Source organism: Carettochelys insculpta, chromosome 1, assembly GCF_033958435.1.
Source record: "Carettochelys insculpta isolate YL-2023 chromosome 1, ASM3395843v1, whole genome shotgun sequence".
In the NCBI taxonomy this organism is placed as follows: domain Eukaryota; kingdom Metazoa; phylum Chordata; order Testudines; family Carettochelyidae; genus Carettochelys; species Carettochelys insculpta.
In genome coordinates this window covers 234,181,575-234,209,467 of record NC_134137.1, presented here as the reverse complement: position 1 = coordinate 234,209,467, position 27,893 = coordinate 234,181,575, and the positions used below count along the sequence as shown (strand labels likewise).

The 27,893-nt window shown below is 47.4% G+C and overlaps 1 pseudogene; it reads right to left on the bottom strand.

Moving 5' to 3' along the window:
* Positions 1–416: 416 nt before the first annotated feature.
* On the bottom strand, positions 417–22,987 carry LOC142013472 (uncharacterized; annotated as a pseudogene).
* Between the last annotated feature and the right edge of the window lie 4,906 nt (positions 22,988–27,893).

Below are 27,893 nucleotides of genomic sequence, written 5' to 3'. Positions count from 1 at the left end.
AGACAAGACCTATACTGTTTATTGTTCACGTTGTGTGGCTAAGACACATGGCATTTCTGTTATCCCGGTAAACAGAAATATTTTAAACTGCATTATGAATAATAGAGAATTGTCGATGGGAAGACTGTTTGTTTATTCACCATTTAATAAAATTTTGGGAGTCATCAGCACTTTCACAATTATCTAGCAGTTGTCCTCACGCTTACAAATAAAATATTACCCCAGGAATAATAATAAGCCATTTCCACACTAGAAGTGCCTTTCACCTCTCTATACCAGCAAAGCATTCCTCCAGTGGAGGCAGCTATAGCCTCAAAGCTGCTCTTTTACCAGGACAGTAGGACCCCTACATTATGCACTCAGTAGGGACTTAAGAGTTGCTAATGCCCAAAAGTTCATAAAATTGAAGATCTCAGTTACAAGAAGTGTGGTCCAGAGTTTGCAGCATAGAGCAGTGCATCACTTTCTTTTTGTCCTTCATACCATGGCAAAGAGATTTCCAGTGCGCCGAAGGCATCATAATTTGAAGAGATAGCAGCTTGTTCTTCATCAGCATCACTTTTCTTCAGTAATTTTATCATCCATCAGGAAAAACAGTTTGTTTGTTCAGAAGGTGGGTGTTTGTAAAATTGAGGGTCCTATGGGCAGGTTACTCCAGCACCACTTCCTTAGTGGGGCAGGAAAGAAAGATAATGGATAAACTACAATTTTGCTGTGTAACTGCATCGTGAATGGTAGTGGATTTGGCCACCTCGGCTATGTTGGTTGCAAATCACTCCTCATCACACTCTTGGTTGACATTCCTATGCCTGCAGCCTTCTAGTGCCTGGCTTGTCACAAAAAATTGTGTGAATCATGGTGAGTTGTTTAAATTATTCAGTTTGTTCTAATTATTACTATTGTTAGCAGTGCTAGTGATGCTAACGTAGGACTCGGGCCTCTAGACTCACCTGAGAGAATTTTGGGTCTTGTTTGCATTCTCTGTTCTCACATATTAGTAAAGATCTAAGAGCATCAAAAGTCAAACAGGCAGATGCGGAGGGCTACGCTAGATGAGATTTTTAGTATCATGTGACTAGATAAGGAATAGAGTTAAATGTGTTGCTGGGGCTAGTGGGAGTTCACCCCAATCCCTAGCCTTCAGAACCCGAGCTCCAGTTTGAGGCACAGTATATATGCAGTTATTCTTAGCACCCTAGCATGAGCCTGTGAGCCCAAGCATGTTGATCTAGGCTCTGTAGGTTGCTCTTGTGTGGTGCCTAGACATACCCTGAGCGGCTTGGGAGCCCATATTCCACTGACTTTTGAATGTTTTGCACAAATTCTAAATTTATGATCTATAATCTCAAGAAGTGTGTGATATAGATCAGGCAGGTCCCAGATTATAAACAATGTGCCATACATTCTTTGCTTTGTACCTACTATTAAGATACCCAGTAAGCTACCTGTGTTCCTTGTGTTTCTACATCTTTCTTATCCTCTCAGTGTGGCATTTCAGAGTCATACAGCCTGCTCACTCATTTCTGGTGTATTGTGGGCTGCCAATTTTAGACTGTGTACTCATGGGGCCAGATGTCAGAAGGATGACAACTTTTTACAGTGCCATAAACTGACATTAATATATTGTGATTGTGGTTGCTGGACCGGCTATACTGAGAATGAACCATCAGGCCAAACTCCAAAGCGCACACAATACTAAGGTGTTCAGGATCTGTCTTATGGACCTAAAAATAATTGAAAACCCCAAAAGTAAAAATTGAGCCAAACCAACTTTCTATAATTGAATTTTGAACCATCTTCCCAGGGCCAGACAGAACTAGTGTCATTTATCAATCCACTCCTGTGACCATCTGTATGGATCATCTGGAACAGTTCCTATAAGGGAAAGAAAGAAAGGATCTGAACAGAATCACCCAGGACAAAAACAGCAACATAATATAAAGGAGTAAAATATTCTAGTTTCACTGTCTCAACTGACTAGGACCTGCTATGTAAGCTGAATAATTTCAGTCTTTTTAATACTCGCTTGAGTCATAGTACGTGTGGGAAATTCCAACAAGAATTGAAGATCTGGGAAGGAGTGGTGCTCCCTACTGTTGGTAAAGTAGAAAACAGACTCTCTCCATTCTCTTTGTAATCCCCCTTCAGGTAGTTGAAAGCTGCTACGAAATCCCCATCACTCCTTTTTTTTTTCCCTGTAGATTAAATAAGCCTAAATCCCTCAGCCTCTCCTCATAAGTCAAGTGCTCCTGCCCCTTAATCATTTTGTTACCCTCCACTGGACTCTCTCCATTGCATCCTCATCCTTTTTTTAGTGGGAAGCCCAGAATTGGAGACAACATTCTAGATGTGGCCTCCTCAGTGTTGAATAAAGGAGAATAATCACTTCCCTAGATTTGCTTGCAGTGCTCTTATTAATGCAGCCCAATATGCCCTTAGCCTTTTTGGCCACAAGGGCACATTGTTGACTCAAGTCCAGCTTCTCATGTAATTCCCAATGTAATTCCCAGGTTCTTTTCTGCAGAACCGATGCTTAGCCAGTTGATCCCCAACCCATAGCAGTGTTTTGGATTCTTGTGTCCTAAGTGTGGGATTCTGCACTTGTCCTTGTTAACCCTCATCAGGTTTCTCTTGGTTTCATCTTCCAATTTGTATTGGTCACTCTGGACCTTTTCCCTACCCTCCAGCATATATACCTCTCCCCCTAGTTTAGTGTCATCTGCAAACATGATGAGGGCGCAATCCACCTGCTCATCCAAGTGATTAATGAAGATGCTGAACAAAACCGGCCCTAGAACCAATGCCTGGGGGAACTCCACTTGAGATTCATTGCCAACGAGACATAGAGCTGTTGATCACTATGTGATGAGCCCAGCTATCTAACCAGCTTTATGTCCACCTTATAGTCCATTTATCCTTATAATACTACTTTAACTTACTGGTAAGAACACTGTGGGAGAAGATATCAAAAGTTTTGCTAAAGTCTGGATTTATCACATCCACTGCCTTCCCCATATTCACAAAGCCAGTTACTTCATCAAAGAAGGCAATCAGGTTGTCCAGGAATGATTTACCTTTCGTGAATCCATTTTGACTATTCCCAATCACTTACCTCTCTTCCAAATGCTTCAGCATAGATTCCTTGAGGATCCCCTTCATGATTCTTCCAGGGAATGAGGAGAGGCTGACTGGCCTGTCATTCTCAAGATTCTCTGCCTTCTTCCAATCATCTGGGACCTCCCCCAAGTTGCCAAAAATTTTCAAAGATAATGGCCTATGGCTCTGCAATCCCATCAGCCAGCTCCCTCAGTACCCTCATGCGCCTTTGATCCGGCCCCAGGAATTTGTGTATATCCAGCTTTCTTACTAGGTCTGAAGCTATTCTCTTCTCACTGAAGGCTGCCCACTTCCTCCACACACTGTGCTGCCAGATGCCGCAGTCAGGGAGCTGACCTTGTCTGCGAAGACAGACAAAAAAAGCATTGAGTATTACAGCTTTTTCCACATCATCTGTCACTATGTTATCATCCCCAGTCAGTAACAGCCCCACTCCTTCCCTGACCACCACATTATTGCTAAATACCTGTAGAAACCTTTCTTGTTCCCTTCCAGCGCAACTCCAATTGTGTTTTGACCTTCCTGATTGCACCCCTGTATGTTCAAGCAATATATTTAAACTATTCTGTAGTCATCTGTCCAAGTTTCCACTTCCTGTAAGCTGTTTTTTTTTTCTGTGTTTGAGCTCACCAGAGATATCACTATTACGCCAAGCTGTTTGCGTACCATTTTTCCTTTTCTTACGGCACATTGAGATAATATGTTCCTGCATCTTCTGTAGGGCTTCTTGAAAAAAACCAGCCAGCTCTTCTGGACTCCTCTTCCCCTCATGTTAGATGAAGAACAACAAGGCAGCAGGTCCAGATGTGATCTTTGATGAAATCTTTAAAGATGGTGGACCAGAACTAATGCAGCAGCTTTACCTGCTTGTCCTTTAATCTGGACAAAGGAGGTACCCAGTGAAATAAGGCAAGACTGATTGTCACCCTCTTCAGATAGTGGAAACTATCATGGTAGCTCTCTCCTTGCCACTGCAGGCAAAGTTGTGACATGGATCCTTACAACTTGCTTTCTGCCCTTGTCAAGAGAAATTTTGCATAGTAGCAGAAAGGTTTACTACCATGCTGTGGAACTAAGGATATGACCTTCACAACAAGGCAGCTGCAAGGAAAGTGTTCAGAGCAAAACTGACTATTATATATATATATATATATTTCATTGATCTAATGCCTTTGAGTCAGTGAATCCCCATGCCTGCCGGATTGTACTTTCAAAGATTAGATGTCCTGATAAATATCAATGTTCTAATTTTGCTTCACAACAACATGAAAGTGAATGTCCTGAGTTGTACTGGTTCCAGAATAAGTCTTCCAAAGTACAAACAGGAGTCACACAGGGCTGCATCATCACCCCAACCATGTTCGCAGTTTTTATTGTCATCATTCTTTACCTATTTGCTGGGAAATTCCGAGCTGGCAATGAAATTACTTATAGAATGTATGGAAAGCTAAACCTTTCAGGCTTAGTTTTCAGTCTGGTCAGTAAGACTGCACCATATCTTTCGTGGAACCTCAGTATGCTGATGACAATGCATTTTTTGCCCGCTGTTAGAAAGCTCTTCCAACTATCCTGCATATGTTTTCCAATGCTTCTACGTGTCTTAGTCTCATGCTCAACATGAAGAAGACCAAAGTGCTCCATCATCCCTCTCAGAGTGAGCTGTCACAGGCTCCATCTATTAAAATAAGTGTAGAACTACTAGAGAATGTCAAACATTTCCCCTACCTTTGAAGTCATCACTCATCTAAGATAAATATTAGTGCAGAAATCCAACAGCATCTGAGCTGTGCCAGTGCAGCCTTTGCTCATTTACGGCACAAGGTATTCGGAGATCACAATACTTAAACCACAATCTTCTTGTTTACCAAACCACTATTTTCCCAACATTGTGTGGGTCTGAAGCTTGGACAACCTACAGGCATCATTTGAAAGTCCTTGAGAGGCATCACCACTGCTTGCTTTGCTCGATCCTGAAGATCAAATGGTAAGACAGACACGCCAACATCAGTGTTCTGGAGGAGGCACAGACCACCAGTATGGAGGCATTGATCATCCTTCAGCAACTTCACTGGACTGGTCATATTATCTAGATGTCAGACGATTGTCTCCCAGAACAGGCCATATTCTCTCAGCTGAAAGAATGGTACTGTAATGTAGGAGGACAACAGAAGCATTATAAGGACTTGCTGAAGGATAATTTAAAGAATCACAATATTGTCATTGACATTTGGGAAACGCTCACCCAGAGTCACTCCAAGTCCTATACAATGGTCCCCTGAATTTTGAATTTGCCTGCTGACAAGCTAAGGAGGACAAGAGGCACAGGAAGAAGGCTTTCCATCATGGTCAACAGCCTCCTGCCGTACCTGGAAATATCTGTCCTCACTGTAACAAAATTTGTGGTTCAAGGATAGGCCTTATCAGCCTTAGCCACCTGGGGCTCCACAGCTCCCATGAAAGATGATTATACTTGGCAGCAAGTGATTGCCATCAGTGATAGAGGTAGAGAAATGTGCCATTCACTCTAAGATGGAAGGGACTGCAAGTGCTCAGGAGGAAAGGGTTAGTATTCAAAATGATCTAAACAACTCTGAAAACTGGTCTGAAATCAAGAAGATGAAGTATAAGCAAGAGCAAAGTTATACTCTTAGGAAGGGAAGGTCAAATTCACAAATACGAACTGTGGAATAACTAGTTAGGCAGAAATATTTCAGAAAAGGATATTGGAAGTTATGCTGAATCGAAGTGTACATGAGTCAAAAATATGATGAAGTTGCAAAAGAAGGATGATATTATTCTGGGATATTAGAATTTTTTTCTAACATCTAACCCTAAATATCTCTTGCTTCAGATCAAGCCTGTTACTACTTGTCCTAACTTTGGTGGACAGGGAAAACAACTGAGTCCCAGCTTGTTTATCACAATCCTTAACATATTTGAAAACTTATCAGGTTCCCTTCAATCTTCTTTTTCCTATATGAAACAGGCTCACTTTTTTACTTTTTTCTCATGGTCAAGTTTTCTAGACATTTACATTTTATCTTTTTTCCCCCCTCTCCTCTGGACTCCCTCATTTGTCCATATCTTTCTTCTAAGGCCTCGCCAGCACTGAGTATAGTGGAAAAATTATCTCCTGTCTTTATTGAAGAAGTGGGTCTTACTCACGAAAGCTCATTGCCTAACAAATTTGCTAGTCTTTATGGTGTTACAGGACTGCTTCTCAGATGACACTCTCTCTTGTTAATACATCCCTGACTGACATCTGCTTTTTCACCACAGTGTGACACTGTTGATTCATATTGTCTGTGATCCACTGTAACTTCTAAATCCTTTTCTGTAGTATTACCATCTGCCTAGTTATGCCTCCTTTCATTTTCCCTTCCTGAACGTAGTACTTATATCAACATCCCTATCTTAGTTTCCCTGAAAGTGCTTTATTGCACTGGACTCTAAGAGGTGTGGTATGTAGCAATGCCAATTCATTTTAGTAATAAGACAACACATTTTGGAGATGCAAATAAATATCTCAAAGGAATAAAGAATGAAGTCAAGGGAAATCAGTAGACTACTGTCTATGTAGTAAAGATTATTTTAAAGTCTTCACTGACCCTGGGTGCTGACTGAAGAGGAGGGATCATTTGGATCATACTAGACTCTGACTCATATTTTTGATCTCCGTATCTTCGAATGTCCCTTAGCTTCAAAACCAGACACTCCATCAAAGTTCCTAGATGTGCCAGGAACTTTTAGACTCATGGGCTACGTCTACATTTCAGCTATCTGTCGACAGAAGTTACTGTCAGAAAAGATCTTCTGAAAAAACTTCTGTTGACAGATCATCTCCACACACAAAACTTGATCGAAAGAGCAAACTGCTGTGTGGATAGACAGCTGCCAGACTGCCCAGCCATTATCTCGACAGAGTGGGCAACTGAAAGCTCAAAAAACAGAGCTGCTCAGTGAACCAGAAGTCCCGTCTGTGGAGAGAGGGATCCCTCGAGCATCTACAAGATTTTTTTGTCAGCAGAGGGGCAGAACGTTGTCAGTGGACATGCCAAGTTTTGTCAACAGACTGTTGACAAAAAGCATTTTGTGTGTAGACATTCTGTGCATTTTGTCGACAAAACTCCAGTTTTCTCAACAAAACTTTCTGGCATAGATGTACCCAGAGACTTTAAGGTTAGACAGGACCATTGTGATCATCTAGTCTGCTCTCCTGCATGTTGCAGGCCCAAGAACCTCACCCTCCTGGTCCTATAATAGACCCATAATCTCTGGCTGAGTTACTGAAGTCCTCACATCGTGATTTAAAGACTTCAGATGACCAAGAATTCACCATTTACATTAACTTAAACCTGCAGGTTAAAACATGCACCATGCTGCACAGGAAGGCAAAACACCTCAGTGTCTCTGCCAATATGACCTGGTAGAGGGTTCCTTCTTGACCCCAGTAATGGTGAGTAATTGTACCAGTAGTGAGCAACCTGCTGCTTACAGGCCACACATCATGGTAATCTGAGGGCCACAGAATATTTTGCTGTTTACCATCCACAGGTACTACCCTCCATGGGTCCCAGAGACTGCTGTTTGCTATACTTGACCAATGGGTGATGCAGGAAGCAGTGGGCAGCACGACTCTGTGGCTCCTGTGCCTGCACGCAATACTTCTTACAGCTCCCATTCTCCAGGAAGAAAGAATCCAGTCACTGGGACCTCCAGGGGATGGTGCCTGCAAACAGTCAATATCAGCAAAACGTCTTATGACCTGACATTAAATGACCCTGTTGGGCTGCAGGTTGCCCACCACTGAGTTAGGTTCAGATCATGTGGGGAATGCCGACCACAAAGACACCTGGAAAAGAATTCTCTAGAGTAACTCAGAACCGTCCCCACCTAGTATCCTATTCCCCAGACATTGGGGACTTTTGCTACTGGCAGTCACTGTGGGGCTGCATGGCATTGTAATACCATCCTACCATCCCTTCCCTAAACTTATCAAGCACAGACTCTTCGGTGTGTAGAGCGAGATGCTGTCTCCCCACATGCAGGGGCCATAGATCTTTTCATGGGTTTATACAATTCAACGCAAGAACAATAGCAGCTCATGACAACTTTGATCTTTCATGGGGGTATGGTTTATCAGGATTTGTTAATCACATACCTTACCTGAGCTGCGTCTACACGTGCACGCTACTTCGAAGTAGCGGCACCAACTTCGACGTTAGGCGGCGAGACGTCGAAGTCGCTAACCTCATGAGGAGATAGGAATAGCGCCCTACTTCGACGTTCAACGTCGAAGTAGGGACAGTGTAGACGATCCGCGTCCCGCAACGTCGAAATAGACGGGTCCTCCATGGCGGCCATCAGCTGGGGGGTTGAGAGACGCTCTCTCCAGCCCCTCAGCTCACTGGTGGCCGCGTGGAGCGGCCCCTTAAAGGTCCTCTCCCCCGCCCTGACTGCAGGAGGCTGAGGCAACGTGCAGGCTCCTGCCTGCACACGCAGCGGCGAGCCTGCACAGCCCTCAGCCGCTGACAGCAGCCATGGCTGCCCAGCAGCCCCCCCAGCACCCCCAGGGGACCCCCACCAAGGGCAGCCAGGGCAGCCAGCCCAGCCAGAGGGCCACGCAGTCTGGGAAGCGGCAGCGGGGCCCCTCTTGGACGGAGGCCGAGCTGCGGGACCTGCTGGGGCTCTGGAGCGAGGAGGAGGTGCTCCAGGTAATGGGGAGCAAGAGGCGGAACGCGGATGCATTCGCTCGGCTGGCCGACGGCCTGGCTGCCCGGGGTCACCCTGCCCGCACTCCTGACCACGTTAGGAGTAAGGTCAAGGAGCTGCGGCAGGGTTACGCCCGGGCCCGGGATGCGGCCAGCCGATCTGGGGCCGCCCCCGTCACTTGCCCCTTTTACAGGGAGCTCAGGGACATCCTGGGCTCCCGGCACACCTCCTCCCCTCCGGCCACCCTTGACACCTCGGCTGACGAGCCCGAGCAGGCCCTGCAGATGGACTCCGCCCCGGAGGTAAGCCCCGCACCCCGGGGGCCCCCCCCGGAGGCCATCCCCGGGACATCGCGGCAGGAGGAGGAGGAGGAGGAGGAGAGGGGCTCCTCCTCCACCGATTCCAGCCTGCAGATCCTCCTCCTGCCATCCCGGAGCAGCAGCAGGGCCTCCGACCCCCGGGGATCTCCGGACCGTGGGAGCGGACCCACAGGTAGGTACCCCTCTCTGGTGGACACCCCAGGGCTTGAGGGGCGGGGGGAACAGAGATGTGTCCAGGGCCCCCCACACGCTCACATGGCCATGGCCCCAAGGACACCAGGGTCATGGCCCTCACAGCACTGCAGCCATCAGCCCCTGCCCCCCCGCCACCCTGCATGAAAGTGCCATGCCCCATCCCCGGGCCAGGGGGGAGCGGAACCTCGAGGGGCCCCCGGGCGGAGGGGGTAGGACACCCCGCAGCAGCAGCATGCGATGGAGTGGGGGGAGTGCCAAAGGGAGACTCAGCCTACATATGAGCCACCCGAGCCGAGGAGCTCCCAGGGCCAAAGGAGGATCCTGGCGCTACAGCTGGCAGGTGACACCTCTGCCCTGAACAAACAGGAGGGAGGAGCCGAGCTGGCTTGGAATTGGGGGGCGAGGGCGGGGGCCACAGGTAGAGGCTAGGGGAAGGGAGAGCTGGTAGGCAGCCAGCCAGAGGAGAGGGAAAGCTGCATCCCAGAGGGGCCCCCCTTGGGGTCTTCTCCCCACGACGGGTTGGAAGGACTGTCTCTTCCGACAGCTGGTGCTGTCACTCCTGCCAGAAACTGGCCATCTGTGGCCTAAGAAACCTCTCCTGCTGTCAGACCCTGCGGGGTGAAGTGAGAGTCGCTCCCACCAGGGGACGGGCTGCAGGGCAGGGGGACCCCTGAACCCCATCCATCACAGCAGCATCTCCTGGGGACGGGGATGGGGAACCTGCAGCACAGGGCGGGGGGGACAAAGGCCACGGCTCGGGGCCCACACTAACGCCTGTCTCCATTCTTCTTTCCCCCCTCCTCTCCTGTGTCCTGCACCTGCACCTGCACCATCCGAAGGACCGGAAGAGAGCGCCGGCGAGGCATCGGTTGTCCCGGAGAGCCCTCCGGGACCCTCGCTCCAGGGCAGCCCCTCGGCTGAGGAACCACTGGCCACGCGGAGGGCCAGACGGCGGACCCCGCGCCTGCTACCGGCGGCGGCCACAGACCCCCAGCTGCTGGCCATCCTCCGCCGGCAGCTGGAGGTGTCGGAGCAGCACCTCCGGCTGCAGGAGCAGGCACTGGCCTGGCGCAGAGAGGCATGGGGGGCCTATTTGGACACCATCAACCGGCTGCTTGATTACCTGGCCCCCCATGCCGCGCCGGCCGCGCCACCGCCCGCCATGCCCGCTCCTGCAGCCCCACCACCAGCTGCTCCAGCCGTCGCCGGGCCGTCCGCTGTCGCCCCACCACCTCCCCACGAGGGCCACCGCGCCGAGGGACCCCTGGAGCCACCCGAGACTCGCCGGCGCCGCTACCTTCCGGTGGAGCCCGCTCCCACCCAGCCGCGCACCAGACTGCAGGCCCGCCGGAGCTCCCGGCCAGGCACGCCCACTGCAGGGCTGTAGGGGCGAGGGGCCCGGGACGTGGCCCCCCCCCTTGTTGGACAGACTTTGGGGACTGGGTGGGGGGTGTGGGTGTTGCCCCTGTTTGCCCCGTCCCCCCCTGTAAAAAGTTCTCCCCATTCTCCTCCCTGCTTTTTGTTTTTCTTTTGATGGCGCACAGTGCTTTCATTTTTATTGTTGTACATAGTTTTATTTGTGCCCATCTTGGTTTTGTTGAATGTTTTTCCCTCCTTTTTGGTTTCTGTTTCACATATATATATTTTTTTATTTAAAAAAAAAAAAAATTCGTTGAGACAAAAAAAACATTAACGTTCACCCACAAGTTCGTGCTGTCATTTCTCCTGGACAAGTGGTGGGGGGCGGTGGGGTGCTCCATGGTGGTGTGGGCATTGGGGCAGGAGTGTGGGGGAGGAAGGGGCGGGCAGTAGGTGGCCCGGGCAGAGTTCACCCTGCGGCCTGTTGCTTGAAGTGGGCCTGCAGGGCCTCCCGGACCCGGGTCCCCTCTGGGTCCACCTGCCGACTGGGGGCAGCAGGTGGCTGCACGTGGGCCCTGCCGGCCTCGGCGGCCCAGCCCTGCAGAAAGCTCTCCCCCTTGCTCTCCACGAGGTTGTGCAGGGCGCAGCAGGCACCCACAATCTGGGGGATGTTGTTGGGGCTGGCATCCAGGCGGGTGAGGAGACATCTCCAGCGTCCCTTGAGGCGGCCAAATGAGCGCTCCACCACCTGGCGCGCACGGTTCAGGCGCTCGTTGAAGTGCTCCTGGCTGGCGGAGTGGTGGCCCGTGTAGGGGCGCATGAGCCACGGCCGGAGGGGGTAGGCCGCATCCGCGATGATGCAGAAGGGCATGGTGGTGTCCCCTAGAGGGATCTCCCGCTGGGGGATGTAGGTCCCTGCCTCCAGCCGGCGGCACAGGCCCGAGTTCCGGAAAACCCGGGCGTCGTGGGTGCTGCCAGGCCAGCCCACGTAAATGTCCTGGAACCGTCCCCGGCTGTCCACCAAGGCCTGCAGGACGACTGAATGGTAGCCCTTCCGATTGACGTATCGGGCTCCACTGTGGTCCGGGGCGCGGATGGGGATGTGAGTCCCATCCAGAGCCCCGAAGCAGTTGGGGAAGCCCAGGGTGGCAAAGGCGGCGACAGTGGCACGTGGGTCCCCCAGCCTCACGAGCCTGTGCAGGAGCATGGAGTTGATGGCACGCACGACCTGCAGAGAAAGCACATGGGACAGCCCCAATGAGGGGAGAGCAGGGTGTGCATGGCCCTGCCCTGCCCTGCCCTGCCCTGGCCCCCCTGCCCTGCCCTGGCCTCCCCCTGTGGGTTCTCTTACCTCCATGAAGACAGCCCCGACGGTGGCCTTTCTGACACCAAACTGCTGCCCCACGGATCGGTAGCTGTCCGGAGTGGCCAGCTTCCAGACAGCGATGCCGACCTGTTTCTCCACAGGGAGGGCACGCCGCATGGCGGTGTCCTGGTGCCTGAGTGCGGGGGTCAGCCACTGGCACAGCTCCAGGAATGTCTGTCGGGTCATCCTGAAGTTCCGGAGCCAGTGGTCGTCATCCCACTCCCCAAGCACCAGCCGCTCCCACCAGTCGGTGCTGGTGGGGTAGCTCCACAGCTGCCGGCGTGTGAGGCGGGGGGTGGGGCGGGGTGCTGCAGTGGTAGGGGCTGAGCCCTGCTGCCCTGGGGGCATCTCCTCCCCTGGGGCAAGAAGGTGCTCAGCTGCCCCCAACATGACATGAGCCAGGGCAAGCCCTGCTCCTGCCGGGAGGGCTGGGTGGACCTCTAGCTGCTGCTGCTGCTGCTGGGGGTCCATGACTGCGGCGCTCGGGGTCTGTGTGCCTATATGGCTCCTCAGACCGCGTGCTGTGCAGGCTGAGTGTATGTGGGAGGGGCCCTTTAAGGGAGCGGCTAGCTGTTGCCCCGGAAGCGCTAGCCCGCCCGTTGACCCTGTGTGCAGCTGTGCCTGGCATCCCTATTTCGATGTGTGCTACTTTGACGTGTAGACGTTCCCTCGCTGCGCCTATTTCGATGTCGGGCTCAGCAACATCGAAGTTGAACATCGACGTTGCCGGCCCTGGAGGACGTGTAGACGTTATTCATCGAAATAGCCTATTTCGATGTCGCAACATCTAAATAAGCTGTTTCAATGTTGGGTGCACGTGTAGACGTAGCTCTGATGTCCAAAGCCTCCCCCATTCCACCCCATGATTCAGAAATCAGTCACATTCTTTACTCTAAATATTGGCTATAGATTTTATATTGACAACATTCCTCACCCACCCCTTCTTTACCCCATTTTGACCATGTGCATACCCAAAGGCAGAAATTCAGGCACGTAGGGAAATTTTATTGCAAAAACATAGCACCTAAAGCCACTCAGTGTCCTGTAGGATTTGTCATGGGGTTCAGTACGCTACAGTGGAGCTAAAACTAAAATTCAAACACCTAAAATAGGGTCTTATGTGCCTGACTCCTTTTGAGCATTCTTCCCTTAGCAACTGTTAAACAGTTTAACAGATTATTTTACCCAAAATGTAGTATCCGGCACTTTGTCCAGCTTGATTCTTGTTTTATTAATGGTCAATACTTCTCACTTCTGACAGGTGCTTATATTATTTCACTGTCCTTAATGATGTACACAGCACTTTCTCAGTTTCTCACTTTATTATTGTATTAACTTACTTTTTCAGTTTATACACAAATATGTTAAGTAAACACAGCGCAGCACAATCCTACCTTGTACTCCTTTGCACAATCATGTTATCATTTTCATTTTGCCTTTGCTTACAACTTTCAACAGGTTTCAGATTAAATTACTTGATTTGTACACCAATTTTAACTGTTTTTTCAAGCATATCTTCTTGCGAGTCTATATCACATTGTCCTGCTATTCCTAGATGTTCCTTTTACAGTCTTCAGATGCTGAACTTCTAGGTTTTGCCTTTAACACAAAATATTTAAAGATGGGATTGGGTGATTTCATGAAATTTCATAATATTTAAGATGCAGAAATTTGGAGCATACTCCTCTCTGTATCTAACAAATAATATCCCAGGAAGGAGGAGATCACGAACTATAAACAGAGAACTAAATGTCACATAAATTCCCCTAACTATAAATCTATACATTTATAATCTCTACAGATTTGTAAATGGGAAAAAATAAAATCAGAGTTTCATGTCTATATAATATCTTTCACAGAAATATTTTCACTCATATCTTGAATTAGAATACACAAGTAAACTTCACCAACAATAATATTCTACTCCAATAATAAAGCTTTAGATGTATTTGATCATGACACCTTTGTCTGTACCTGTAGGTATTTATGAAGAGGCCAGAGAGTTACGGTAGATCTATTTGTGCTCTGTCTTTTCTGGTCCCATATATATGAATCATCAGGGTAGAAAATGTTCGGCTGCTCCTGACAGAAGATAAACTATTTAAGCCGAAAGCGAATGGTTTATTTACTTTATGATGTCCCGGCTGAAACCTCACAGGAAGGTCATTGGCTGTTAATATGAAAAAAACCTCCTTCAATGCAAAGTGCTCACTGAAGATGGTTCATTGTTGGATGTACTTGCTTCTTTCCTTTCTCTGGGGTAAATCAGGTGTAATGCCATAGAAATCAGTGTAAATTAGAAGATTTAGGTCTAATTCTTTTTATCTCAATGAACTTGTGTGGTTACTTTCCAGCACGAACTCATGGAGTTTGGAGTTCCATGGGTTAGTTTATGTCATATCAATGGAATATTTCATTCTAGCCATTTGTAATGTACTGCATTTTTAACTTCACTCTGAACCACTATATGTTTTTGTTGTGAAAGTAAGGGTAAATAGGGTCTCCTGAATAACCTCTCCCTTGTCATTCACTATTTGAAACTTTAACAGATCTTTCCTGAGATTTCTCTTTTTAAAAATATTATAAGGGAAAGTACACAGATTGGAGACTTAAAAAATGGAGAGACTGCTAAAACATTTTAGCCTGAAATGTGAGTTATATACAGTTATTTCCCTGGATGTGGCTATATTAGTATATCAACTGATTCCAGTACCATTTGAAGAAATAAAATTTAACTAGATGTTTATATGTAAAGGCCTCATTTGTAATGACACTACTCCAAATTTCTGTTTTACTTATCATATACTACATGGGGGAAGGGCACTATAATATTGCCTATTGCAAAGCACTGTGCCTACTACTATTAATAATACATAAGGTAATTGTAAATGGCTGTGGTGGGGTGTGCATACCCTGCACTGGGAGGGAAAGGGTTAAAACCCTGTGTGTAGAGGAAGGCCTGCCCTCCAGCCAGACTGGGAATGCTCCAAGTGCTGGGGTGTATATAAGGGAGCAGCTCAGCTCAGTCTGGGCTGGATGCTGGAGAGTAAGGACCTGCTGCAGGAGCCCAGAGGTAACCCAGCCTGCGATCCAGAAAGTGGAAGCCAGAGACCATGGTGACTGCATCACACCTCCAGAGCCAATGGAATCACAGGGGGAAAGTGGAGTGGCAGAGCCTGAGGACCCTGAAACTATGTGATCCACCACAGCTCTACGACTGGTAGGATGTGACCCAGGCAGGGTGCATGAGTGGCATCTCTGACCAGAGTGAGCTCGGATATTGCAGTAGCATTCCCACTGTGCAACTGCTGGATCATTTTTGCCACTGCCAGGACCCTGGGTCAAGGCTTGATGAAGTAGGGCAGGCCTGGCCCCCTACTGGAGTTGCTGTGCCCAACTCCTTGAATTCCGGCCATTAGGAAGTGATGCCCTGAACCTTAGGGCTACACTACTACCATTAAACCACACTGTCGCAGAGTTACAGACTGATTCAAGACGCCTGTGGAATGACAGCAGTGCAAGTGGCATTGACACACACCCCTGTGCCCTGGCCCTCATGGTGCAGGATGTGTATACACCACAACACATGGTGGAGAATGCGGGCGGTGACTGTGACCTTCTGTAAGAGATCCAGGTGGATCAAATGGGTCAGGGGAAACACACACATACACCGCCAGTCCCTGTAATCTAGTGAGAAGCTGGACCTGGAGAATTTAGAGAAGCAACAGCAGCAGGCGACCCAACAATGACAACAACAGACTCAGCTGGCACAGCAGTTAGCACAACAGCACCAGCTGCACCAGCTGCAGTTGATGCAATATCAGGAGCAACAACAACAGCAGCTGCTCTGTGAGTTAATCACCCAGCAGCAGGACCAACCAGAGGGCTTGGTCCAGTGGGCAGCCACACGACAGCCACCAAGTGGACCCCCAACACCTCCACCACGGGATCAGTGGCAGAAGACACCTGCAGGGGACTGCCAATTCAGCTAAGAGGGGAACCAAAGGATGACCTGGAGGCATTTTTAGTAACCTTTGAATGGGTTTCTACAGCAGCCTGCTGGCCCGAGGAACACTCAGCCACTTTATTGGCCCCCTATTGAATAAATCAGGTGCAGATAGCCTATCACCACCTGGATGCCGTGGATAACAGACAAGAGAAGGTGGCCATATCAGACACCACAGGTATTAGCCCCGAGATATATAATCAAAGGCTATGCAAAGAAGGGTACCCAGCTGGGGCTCAAACACAGGTTGTCCCATGTTTAAAGAGGTCATAAGGGACTGTGAAGGCTCCACAAAATAGGCTGCTGAGACTACCTGTTGAAATGGCTCCAGAAGAAGGGCTATCTGGGATCTGCTGTACAATCTAGCCTGGCCATAAACCTGTGAGGGGAAGATAGCCAAGTGGAGTTGCAGAGGGACATAGATTTCCTGCTGGAGCAAAGGGAAAACAAAACCCTGAGTAGGGTCTGGGAGCAGGCCAGGACACCTGACTCTAAACAAGTGGGGAAGTTGAGACACATGCAGGGGCTAAAGCGTCATCTATATTAGGTAGTAGCGGACTCCCAGACATGAGAGGACATTGACCAGCTTCTGGTTCCCCAGAGACTGCGCTGAAGCCTACTACATTTAGTGAATGAAACACTGTGGGTGGGACACTTAGGCAGGGAAAAGACCCTCCAGCCAGTGGCATGCCGGTTCTTTTCATCCCACATCCATCAAGAAGTAAGAGGCTATCATGCATCTTGTCCTGAATGCTAACAAGCAGGCTCTAAAGGACTACTTGCACAAGGGCTCTGAGCCCATTTAGGGTTTATCACATCCAGGGGATAAATGGTGTCCTAAAACCTTATTGTTTTCCAACCCACCCCCACTTCCTTTTTCATGCGTAGTGCAGCTCAGCTAGACCAGAGGACCTATTCCAAACTCAGGTAAAATCTCTTGACTGCAAAGGCTACGTCTGCACAGTAGCTAGACACCTGTGGCTGGTCTGTGCCCACTGACTCAGGCTGGTAGTGCTCGGCTTGCAGGGCTGTCCCATTGCCATATCCATTCCTAGGCTTGGGCTGCAGCCTGAGGCCTAGGAAGGGCCCCAGAGCCTGACCTCCAGTCTCAGCCTGGAAAACTATCCAGTAAGGACACAATTCCACGGCCTGAGCCATGCAAACCCATGTCAGCTGGCACTGGCAAGCCGCAGATTTTTCTTTCCTGCATAGACATACCCAAAGATGCAGCGTGTGGCAAAATTATTGCCCAGCAGAAAGGGCTTTGGACATTTTAAAACCAGATTGGGAGCACACTAGCAAATGTAGTGCAGTGAGTAATCCCACAGGGGTAGGGGTAGGGGAAAAATAAATTAACAGGCTCTAGTCGAGCTGTGACTCTGTAGTCACCAGAATCAGAAATAACAAGCTTAACGCAGCCAGCAGTAGACATCCTGTGAAGATGCTACGCAAGTCACGAGCAATTACTTTACAGTCCACAGCACTGATAATATTTTACAGTTAGCTTCTTTCATCCCCAAAGGATTTCAGATCATTTTATAATAAAGGCCATAGGTCATGTATACTCCTCAGTGAGCCAGACATAATGTCTGCACCATGGCCTCTGGATTCTCCAGCACTCGGAGGAGGCAGACAGCCAATTCTGGGACAGCTTCCATCCAAGTTCTCACCAGATGTGATCTTATCAAGTAAACAGGCTTTGACAAGGATTATAAAAGGGACTGGCCAGTTTGCACCAGCAGTGAGACTCTCCCACTAACAGCTGAAGCCACTCAGAGCTGTGTTAGGTGGTGCGACATGAGGACATCCTGGCAGACGGGTGAGCAGGGCAGCCACTGAAGAGGAGCTGCGAGTGGCAGGTGGAGAGGAAGGACAAGTAAATGTTCAGGTAGCCACGTGAGCAAGGTGCCATCTTAGTCTCCTCCCCACACCGCCAAGGATGTGGGGCTGATAGCCGCTGCAAGCCCCAGGAAAAGGTGGGAGGCAGGCTCGGCTCTGCACCCCTAAAAGGGCGGAGCCAATGGCAGAAAGGGCAGGGCCGAGGACAGTCAGCCATTGGCACAGAACGGGTGGCTGTGCTGCTGCCCCCGCACCCCCCATCCCACCAGCCACATGGAGCAGTTCTACTGAAGCAGTTCAAATGGGCCCAGAGCTGAGGCTGCCATCACTGCCGAAGTAGAGGTGGCCAGAGCTCCGGGATCCTTTGAAACACCAGACCCCTGTGAAAGTGCCCCCTTTACATCCTCACCCCATCAACGGATCTGCCTCCCCTTCCATGCAGGGTGGGAGTTTAACTCTGCAGGTGCACTCTGGGCCTGCACTGACCCCAGACAACGATTGTGAATGGGCTGCAGAGAAGGGATGAGTATGTTAAAGAGAATTTTGATTTCTGGACTTAAGAACCGGAGGGAAAAGGACAGTGTCCAACTTACCTGGGGAGAGAGATGTGCGTCTTTTGCTCATGCTTTACATTTAGGAAGCAGTGTTTTCCCAAATTAATGCTGGATTACTTTATCTCCATTTATTAATAGTTTCTTTGCTATCCACTGACTCTGTGCTTGTGAGGGGGAATACTGCCTGTCAGAGGCACTACCAGGATGGAATATAATTGTGCCAGATCATTGGGTGGGGCTCAAAATGATTTTTTGTTGTGCTGTTGAAAAGGAACTCTGTGATACTGAGTCCACCCCTTGCTGCTTCCAATTCTCCCTGGCAGAGAGGTTAAATGTATATTGAAGAACTGGAATCTGCTTGTGTTATCCATCAGGGTGAAATGTTGTTTGATTAAATTCTTGCTTAAAATAAAGATTTAGAATGTGTTTGCTTTTAATCCTCTTATCATAACTATCTCTAAGCTTTAGTCCTAGAAATTATAATAACTGAAAAGCTTTTTCTGTAGTTAATAAACTTGCTTTATCTTTTAGCTAAAATAGCATCTCTTGGCTGAAGTGCATGGGAAATCTCTGTTCCATTCACAAAGCTGTGTGTGTCCGTTCTATACTGAGGGAAGGAGTAGCAAACTACTTCATGCACTTGTACTGCCAAAGGGAGCTTTGAGCAATGTAAGATGGTATGATCCTGAGATGTAGGGCTGGAGCTGGGTGCAGTGGAAAGGATGCCGGAAGAATCTGTATGGTGGGAATATAGTGGGGATCGCAGAATCTTAGAATCGTATGACTGGAAGGGACCTCAGGAGGTCATTGACTCCAGCTCCCTGCCTAAAGCAGGATCAACTCTAACTGAATCATCCCATCCAGGACTTTGTCAAGCTGGGAGTTAAACACCTCTAGGGATGGAGATTCCACCACCTCTCTAGGTAACGCATTCCAGTGCTTCATCACCCTCCCGGTGAAGTAGTTTTCCCTAATATCCAACCTACACCTCCCCGTCTGTAACTTTAAACCATTGCTCCTTTTTCTACCATCAGTCATTACTGAGAACAGATGCTCTCCAGCCTATTTAGAGCCCTGCTTCAGGAAGCTGAAGGCTGCTATCAAATTGCTCTTCACTCTTCTGCAAACAAAATAAGCCCAAATCCCTAAGTCTCTCCTCATAGGTCATGTCGTCCAGTCCCCTAATCATTTGCCTTGCCCTCCACTGGACTCACTTTAATGTATCCACGTCCCTTCTGTATTGGGGGGCCCAAAACTGGATGCAATACTTCAGATGTGGCCTGACCAGTGCCAAAGAGAGGGGAATAATAACTTCTCTAGATCTGCTCTGGCTAAATGCACTCCAATATGCCATTAGCTTTCTTGGCTACAAGGGCACACTGTTAGCTCATATAGAGCATCTTATCCCCTGTAATCCCTAGGTCCTTTTCTGCTGTACTGCTACCTAGCCATTCAGTCCCCAGCTTGTAACAATGCTTGGGATTCTTCCATCCCAAGTGTGGGACTCTGCATTTCTCCTTATTGAAGGTTCTCAGATTACTTTTGGCCCAATCCTCCCATTTATTTAGGTCACTCCAGACTCTATCCCTACCCTCCAATGTATCTACTTCTCCCCCTAGCGTAGTCTCATCCACAAATTTCCTGAGGGTTCAGTGCAACCCCTCCTCCAGGTCATTAATAAAGATGTTGAACAATATTGGCCCTAGAACTGATCCTTGGGGCACTCCACTTGAAACTGACCACTAACCAGACATTGAGCCATTGATCACTACCCTATGGGTCTGACTGTCTAGACAGCTTTCTATTCACTTTACAATCCATGTATCCAATCCATACTTCCTTAACATATGGGCAAGAATATTGTGGGAGACTATATCAAAAGCTTTGCTAAAGTCAAGGTATGTCACATCCATTGACTTCCCCATGTCCACAGAGCCAGTTACCTCATCATAGAAGCTAATCATATTGGTCAGGAATGACTTGCCCTTGGTGAATCCATGTTGACTACTCTTGACCACTTTCCCCTCTTTCAAGTGCCTCAAAATGGATTCCTTGAGGATCCCCCTCCATGATTTTTCTGCAGACTGAGGTAAGGCTGACTGGTCTGTAGTTCCCTGGATTATCTTTCTTTCCTTTATTTTAAGATGGGCACTATATTTGCCTTTTTCCAATCATCTGGGACCTCTACCAATCTCCACAAGTTTTCAAAGATAATGTCCAAAGGCTCTGCAATGACATTAGCCAATTCCCTCAGTACCCTTGGATGCATTAAATCTGAACCCATGGACTTGTGTATGTCTAGCTTTTCTAAATATCCCCTCATCTGTTCTTTCCTCACTGAGGGCTGCCAACCTCCTTCCCATACTGCAGTGCCTAGTGCGTTGTCTGTGAGCTCACCTTGTTGATGAAGACAGAGTCAAAAAAAGCCTCACACCCTCCCTGATCACCCTGTTATTCTTAACATGGCTGTAGAAACCCTTCTTGTTACCCTTCACATTCTTTGCTAGCTGCAGTTCCAATTGTGCTTTTGCTTTCCTGATTACTCACCTACATTCTCCAGCAATATATTTATACTCCTCCTCAGTCATCTGTCCAAGTTTCCACTTCTTATATGCATCTTTTTTGCATTTAAGCTCACCATGGACTTCCCTGGTAAGACAAGCTGGTTGCCACCCATATTTGCTTATTTTACTATGTATCAGGATGGTTTGTTCCTATGCCTTTGATAAGGCTTCTTTAAAATACTGGCATCTCTCCTGAACTCCTTTCCCTTTCATATTATTTTCGCAGGGTATCCTGCCCCTCAGTTCTCTGAGGGAGTCAAAGTCTGCTCTTCTGAAACCTAGGGACTGTATTTTATTGACGCTGGAAGCCAGTGACCCAAAGTATAAACACTGTGTATGATGGAAAACACTTCCAGCTGGACAGGGTGGGTAAACAACCCCCTCCTTCATTCCATCTTCTATGGTGTAGTGGCTATCACAGGTTTGTAGTTTGACACCAGCATCCCAGAATAAGAGTCAGCTTAGACCAGTGCATTTGAAAGATTCAGTGGTCCCACAGCCCAGATTGCACCCTGGGAACCTGACACAGGTAGTGAAGCAGGATGCTCAGAGAACAGGTGAAAGTTGTTTAAAACTGGATGAAGCTCCACATGCTTAGTGAAGGATTTATTTCAGTATTAGAATTAGGATCACCTAATTGGCTGTCACTATACGGATGGGAAACAGATCTTCTCCATAAACACTGCTCTGGAGTCTTCTAGGGCTCTGCAGTGTTAGATTCAACTACAGCTATTTACCCCACTAAACAGCAGCACTGTTCAAAAGGTGAAGACCATGGTCTCCCAGTGGGTGAGAAGATGAAACAGGGAAAGATATCACAGCAGCAAATGCTTGCTCCAGCTGAGGCTGCAAACAGTTTGGTTACATGTGGCTCCCCTTTCTTGTTACATGAGTCTCTCTGGTGATACTCATATGAAAGGGTCTGTAGCAGTGAGCAGAGGAAATATGACTGTCTACTGAAAGCACTGGCTTAAACCACACAGGAAGCACCAGTGCTCACAATGGTTGTTAGAAGCCGTACCCCTGACCGGAGAACTCAGAGCACGGAAACTGTTGGTGTTAAAGACAATTCAGCCAACAAGAATCAATTTCCCGCAGATTACTTTATCTTTTCAAACTTTCTCCGTGTGCGCTTGTGCACATTTGCAGACTCTATAAATCTGTAAAAGTGAAAAACCACCAAAATCCTGGAGTCATTTCTGGGGTCATTCTCCAGTGTTTTCTCTACTTCTTTAGGTCCTGAGCTTTCAAATAGAAACACACAGACAAGAAACACACAAGGAAGCCCCATTACTTTAATTTATATCATGGTACCTGGTACAAAGCTTTCATAATATAAATGATGCTGCTAATCTGTTTATTTCATTTTGCCAGAAACTGTCTGTTGTCAAGTATCCACAACTGAGAATAACAGCTTCATCGTGCAAATAAATAGTCTCACAAACATCAGCCTAATGATCTAACCAGCTTTCTATCCACCTTATAGTCTGTTCTTCCAAAGCACACTTCACTAACTTGCTGGCAAAAATATTGTGGGAGAACATATCAAACGCTTTGCTAAAATTAAGGTATATCATATCCACTGCATTCTTCATATCCACAGAGAAAGTCATCTCCTCACAAAAGGTAATCAGAATGGTCACTTGCTTTTGGTGAATCCATCGGGATTGTTCCCGAACATCTTCCCTTCTTACAAGTGCTTCAAAATCAATTGCCTGAGGACCTTCTCCATGATTTTTTCGGGAACTGAGATGAGGATGACAGGTCCCTGGATCCTCCATCTTCTCCTTTTTGAAGATGGGCACTGCATTTGTCTTTTTGCAGTTGTCCGGAACCTTTCCCTGTTTACAAGAGTTTTTAATGGCAATGGACAGGGGGGTTATAATCAAACTAGCCAACCCTAACTCTCTCAGGAACTTTGGATATATTAGACCTGGCCCCATGGACTTGTTCATGTCCAGCTTTTCTAAATAGTACTTAATCTGTTCATTCACTACTGAGGCTGCTCACCTCCTCTCAATACTTGGCTGCCCAGTGCAGCAGTCTGGGGGCTGACTTTGTGAAGACCAAGGCAAAAAAGCATTGAGAATTTCAGCTTTTTCCACATCATCTGTCACTTGGTTGCCTTTCTGATTCAGTAAGCATCCACATTTAACCTATCCTTCTTCTTGTTGCTGACATACCTGTAGGAGCATGTCTTGTTAGCCTTCACATCCCTTGCCAGCTGATTACACCCATGTATGCTTGAGTGATGCTTTTATACTACTGTATAGTCATCTGTCCAAGTTTCCACTTCTTGTAAGCTTCCTTTTTGTGTTTAAGGTCACCAAAGACTTCTCTGTTAAGCCAGGCTGGTCACCTACCATATTTGCTCTTCTTCCTGCACCTTGGATTAGTTTGTTCCTGCACTCTCAATAAGGCTTCTTTAAAATGCAACCAGCTCTGCTGGACTCCATTCCTCCTCATAGTAGTCTCCCATGGGATCCTGCCCACCACTTCCAAGAAGGACTCAAAGTCTGCTTTTCTGAAGTCCATGGAACATTCTGCTGCTCTCCTTTCAACCTTTTGTCAAGATCCTAAACTCAACCATCTTGGGGTCAATGCTGCCCAAGTTTTCACCTACATTGGAATGGTCTGCCCAGGTAAGTAGTGGAGTTTCCATCCGTGGAAGTGTTTAAGTCTCGCCTCGACAAAGCCAAGGCGGGGCTGATCTGATGGATTTGGTCCTGCTTAGAGCAGGGGCCTGTACTCGATGGCTTTTTTAGGTCTTTTCCAGCTCTATTGTTCTATGATTCTATGACTCTACTTCTGCTTACTCTGTTTGCAAGCAGCAGGTTAGGAGAAAATGTGACCCCTAGCTGGCTGCTCTAGTACATGCACCAGGAAATTGTCCCAAACACTCTCCAAAAATGTCCTGGATCATCTCTGCACTGCTGTATTGCTCTTCAAGCAGATACCATGGTGATTGAAGTCCCCAACAAGAACCAGGGCCTGTGATTTGGAAATTTCTGTTAGCTGTCTGAAGAAAGCCTCATCTTCCTCATTCTTCTGGTCTGGTGCTCTATAGCAAATGCCCATCACAATATCACCTTTGTTGCCCTCACTTCTAATCTTAAACTAAAGACTCTCAACAGGCTTTTCTCCAGTTTCATACTGCTCTCCTATTTACAGAGCAACTCCTCCATCTTTTGTCCCATCTGTCCACCCTGAACAGTTTATACCCATTGTTGACAGTGTTCCAGCCCTGTGAGATATCCCACCAATTCTCTGTTAATCTAATCACACCACAGTTCCTTTACTGCACCAGAGCCAGCTGACATGGGTTCCTCTCCCAGTCTCCACTCTCTTGCCCCTTGAGCATCCAGTCCTTTCTCCTAAAACTATCCGCACTTTCTCTGCCTCACAATGAGTTTTAAAGGGGTCAGGACTTTTTAAATTGCCCAGGGTGTTACATTTCTGTTTCAATGTATTTGTTCTTGCTGTGGTTCTGTGTACAAGAGAAAACCCAAAAAGATTAAAAAAAAATCAGACATTTTTTAAAAATCTTTCAGTTATAGTAATTTATAGTGATCTATTATTGGTAGCAAAGATAGGAATTATTTGTAAGATATTTTAATCATAAATTGAACACATTTCTGCTTCAGAATAGCATCTCATTAAATCAGGAGCTAAAGGACAGCAAGTAGGGCAGGTTAGGGTGCTCCGATTGGCTAATGAAAGTTCCAAAGAGATGTGAGCTCTCATATTTAAGCATCTGCTGTTTATTCTGAATGTGTAAGTCCCAGCTCCTTCTGGCCCAGACTCATCAACAGTATACAATCCCAGCAACATATACTGAATTTTTATAATATAAACACAGCCTCAAGAGAAAAAAAAGTCAGTTGCAATAGCATATGTGAAAGGATATTTGCTGCTGTATTTATGATTTCGTAGGATAACATTCTCATGGTTTGCAAACCTACTTATCATGCATCATATTAATATACTCATTCTCTTCATCAGTAGATTTCAAAATGGTTTACAAAGGTGGTCAGCATCATCCTACTGTACAGGTAGGGAACCTGTAGACAGATAGGTTAAAGTGACTTGCCTAAGGTCAGTAGCTGAGCCAGGAAAAGAACCCTGTTTTCCTTTGTTCCAATGCAGTGCTGCTCTGTCCACTTGGCCACTCTTCACACTACAAGGGCCAAATTGTGCCCTCGGTTATTTCAATGGGCACAACTTTCATTATGGGTGCATCTACACTAGCCAGCTTCTTTGAAGTAGCTGGCACAACGTTGACATAGTACGCATCATGTCTACACGCACTGTGCACTATTTCGATGTTGAAATCAATGTTAGGCAGCAAGACATCAAAATCGCTATTCCTATGCGAAGATGGGAATAGCGCCCTATTTCAATGTCGAAGTAGGGCGTGTGTAGATGATCCATGTCTTGCTACATCGGAAGAGCAGGGTCCTCCATGGCGGCCATCAGCTGAGGGGTTGAGAGATGCTCTGTCCAGCCCCTGCAGGGCTCTAGTTGCCGCGTGAAACAGCCCTTAGCCCAGGGCTTCTGGCTGCTGCTGCTGCTGCTGCAGCTGGGGGTCCATGCTGCGTGCATGGGGGCTGCGACCGGTTGTCAGCTCTGTGGATCTCGTGCTGTGCAGGCCGAGTGTGTCTGGGAGGGGCCCTTCAAGGGAGCAGCTTGGGGCTTTGCTGGCCCCTCATTGCGACGGGGAGCACTTGTGTGTGTGGACGCTCCACATTTCCTTTCAGGGCGGCTCCTTTCGATGTTCTCCATCGCTACTTCGACGTTGAGTGTCAACACACCAGTCCCGGAGGATGGATAGACGATACGCATCAAAGTAACCTATTTTGATGTTCTTACGCCAAAATAGGCTACTTTGATGTAGTGTGCTAGTGTAGATGTAGCCAATATCTTTATAACAATATGGCATAATATTATAGTTAGAATCTCTGATTCATTAGTAATTAAAAAGTACTCTCAACAATCAACATTTTAGAATTAAAATAAATCTGTGTGGCTAAAAATTTCCGGAAAACTGATTAACTTAAACAAGGGTCGGGAAACATTAGATGTGAACCATGGTTTCTTCCTAGGAATTCTTTCATCAGTAAGCAGTGGCTGATGAAAATTAATAGGGGAGTCCAATTTTGTACTATTCACATTTACCAACTGATTATATATACGCTCACCTTCTGTCCCACAGTGAATGGAGGGGCGAAATTAATGCAAAAATTCTTGCTTCAATGGCTTTGAATTGTTTAATTACGAGTGAGATGGGGGTGCAGCCATGGCCAGGTGTTGGATGCAGAATAGCAGTGAAATTGCAGTACAAGTGAAAGAAAGCGCCTGAACTCAGTGACTCATGTCCAGGCACGCAGAGCAATTCCCCCTCTGCAATACTTTCATCAGGCCTGGGAGCAGTGTGCGATCAGCAGCTGGGCTGTGCTTGCCCCCCAGAGTTGCTTCTGGGACATTTTGTGGCTTGCTTGACCTTCCAGTGTCTGCTGATTCTTTAAAAAAAATCAGAGAAATTGTTACAGAATCTATTGTTTGATTTCAGAAAACAGCATTTGTGTGGTAGACTCACAAGATTTCACAGCACAAGGTTTTTATGGTTTTGGTGGGGGATGTGTACATAGGCGATTTCTTCAGCCCATTAGACTGAGTCTTAGTGTCTTCCTGTGAACACTTACTTTGAGGAAACCAAGACCCAGGCAGTCACCAGTGAAGCCAGGGTCGACAACCTAAAAATCACTACAGTGAATGACAATGGAAAATATAGGGACACTAACACAGGGGTGGGGAGCTGATGGCCTGTGGTCCAGATCCAGCCCATGGCTTGTTTTGAGCTGTCTCATGAGGTTCAGGGCTCACCCCTTTTCTCCCACACAAGGGTGTAAGTCAGCACTGGAGGGGAGGGGCAAAGGAGCGGGGTACCATGGCTGGAAGACCAAAGCTGGCTCCCTGCTGTGGGAGAGCGAAGCCCCGAGCTTCACGGGCCCAAGCCAAGCAAGCCTGGGCCCCATCTAGGCTTCTAGCTGTATCTGGCAGAGGGGAGAAAGCGACTCCTGCCTGCTTCAGGGACCTTGCCCCTAACTGGGTGAATCACACAGAACGGCATGGAGCCATGTGCATTCCCTTCTGTACTGGAGCTGTGCCAGGAAGGTATCCTTGTCCCCTGCCCTCTCCTGCCTAGACCCCACACCCCCACTCTGCTCCTACACCCCCTTCCAGACCCCACCCCTGCACTGTCAGGGAGAGAGATCAGAGCTGAGAGACTCCTATTTGCAGCCAGATTTCTGACCACTGACCATTTCCTTCACGAGGCACCCAGGTTCGTCATCAGCTCCCAGTCACATGACATGGACAAGCACACTAGATTAAAAAAAATAAGTACATTTTGATTCCCCAGCTATAATACCAGTGACACTGGAAAGTACAGAACTGACACTGGATAATAAAAACAATAGCATGTGTGCAGTCAGCAGCTTATAGCCACCAATACCTTTGCTCTTATTAACTTGAGCTATTTTTCTTCTTTGCTGGTTGGAGCAAACAGGACAGGACATTCCATTTCTCAGTCACTTCTACTTTCTCTATTCTTGAGGTGCCTGTGATAAAGAATTTTTATTCTCCTTCAGCAGAATAAGGTAGTTGATGAGATCTGCTAAATAACTAATCTGTAAAATTAGTACTTTTAAAAACTGTTATAAATGAGGCAGAAATTTTTCAAATTTTCACATTTTCCAACCACACGCACAAAAAAAAAAAAACCCCGAACCAAACCAACCAACCAACCAAACAAACAAAAAAAAAACCACCAGGAAAGTTTCCCACTTTATTGTGACAGCT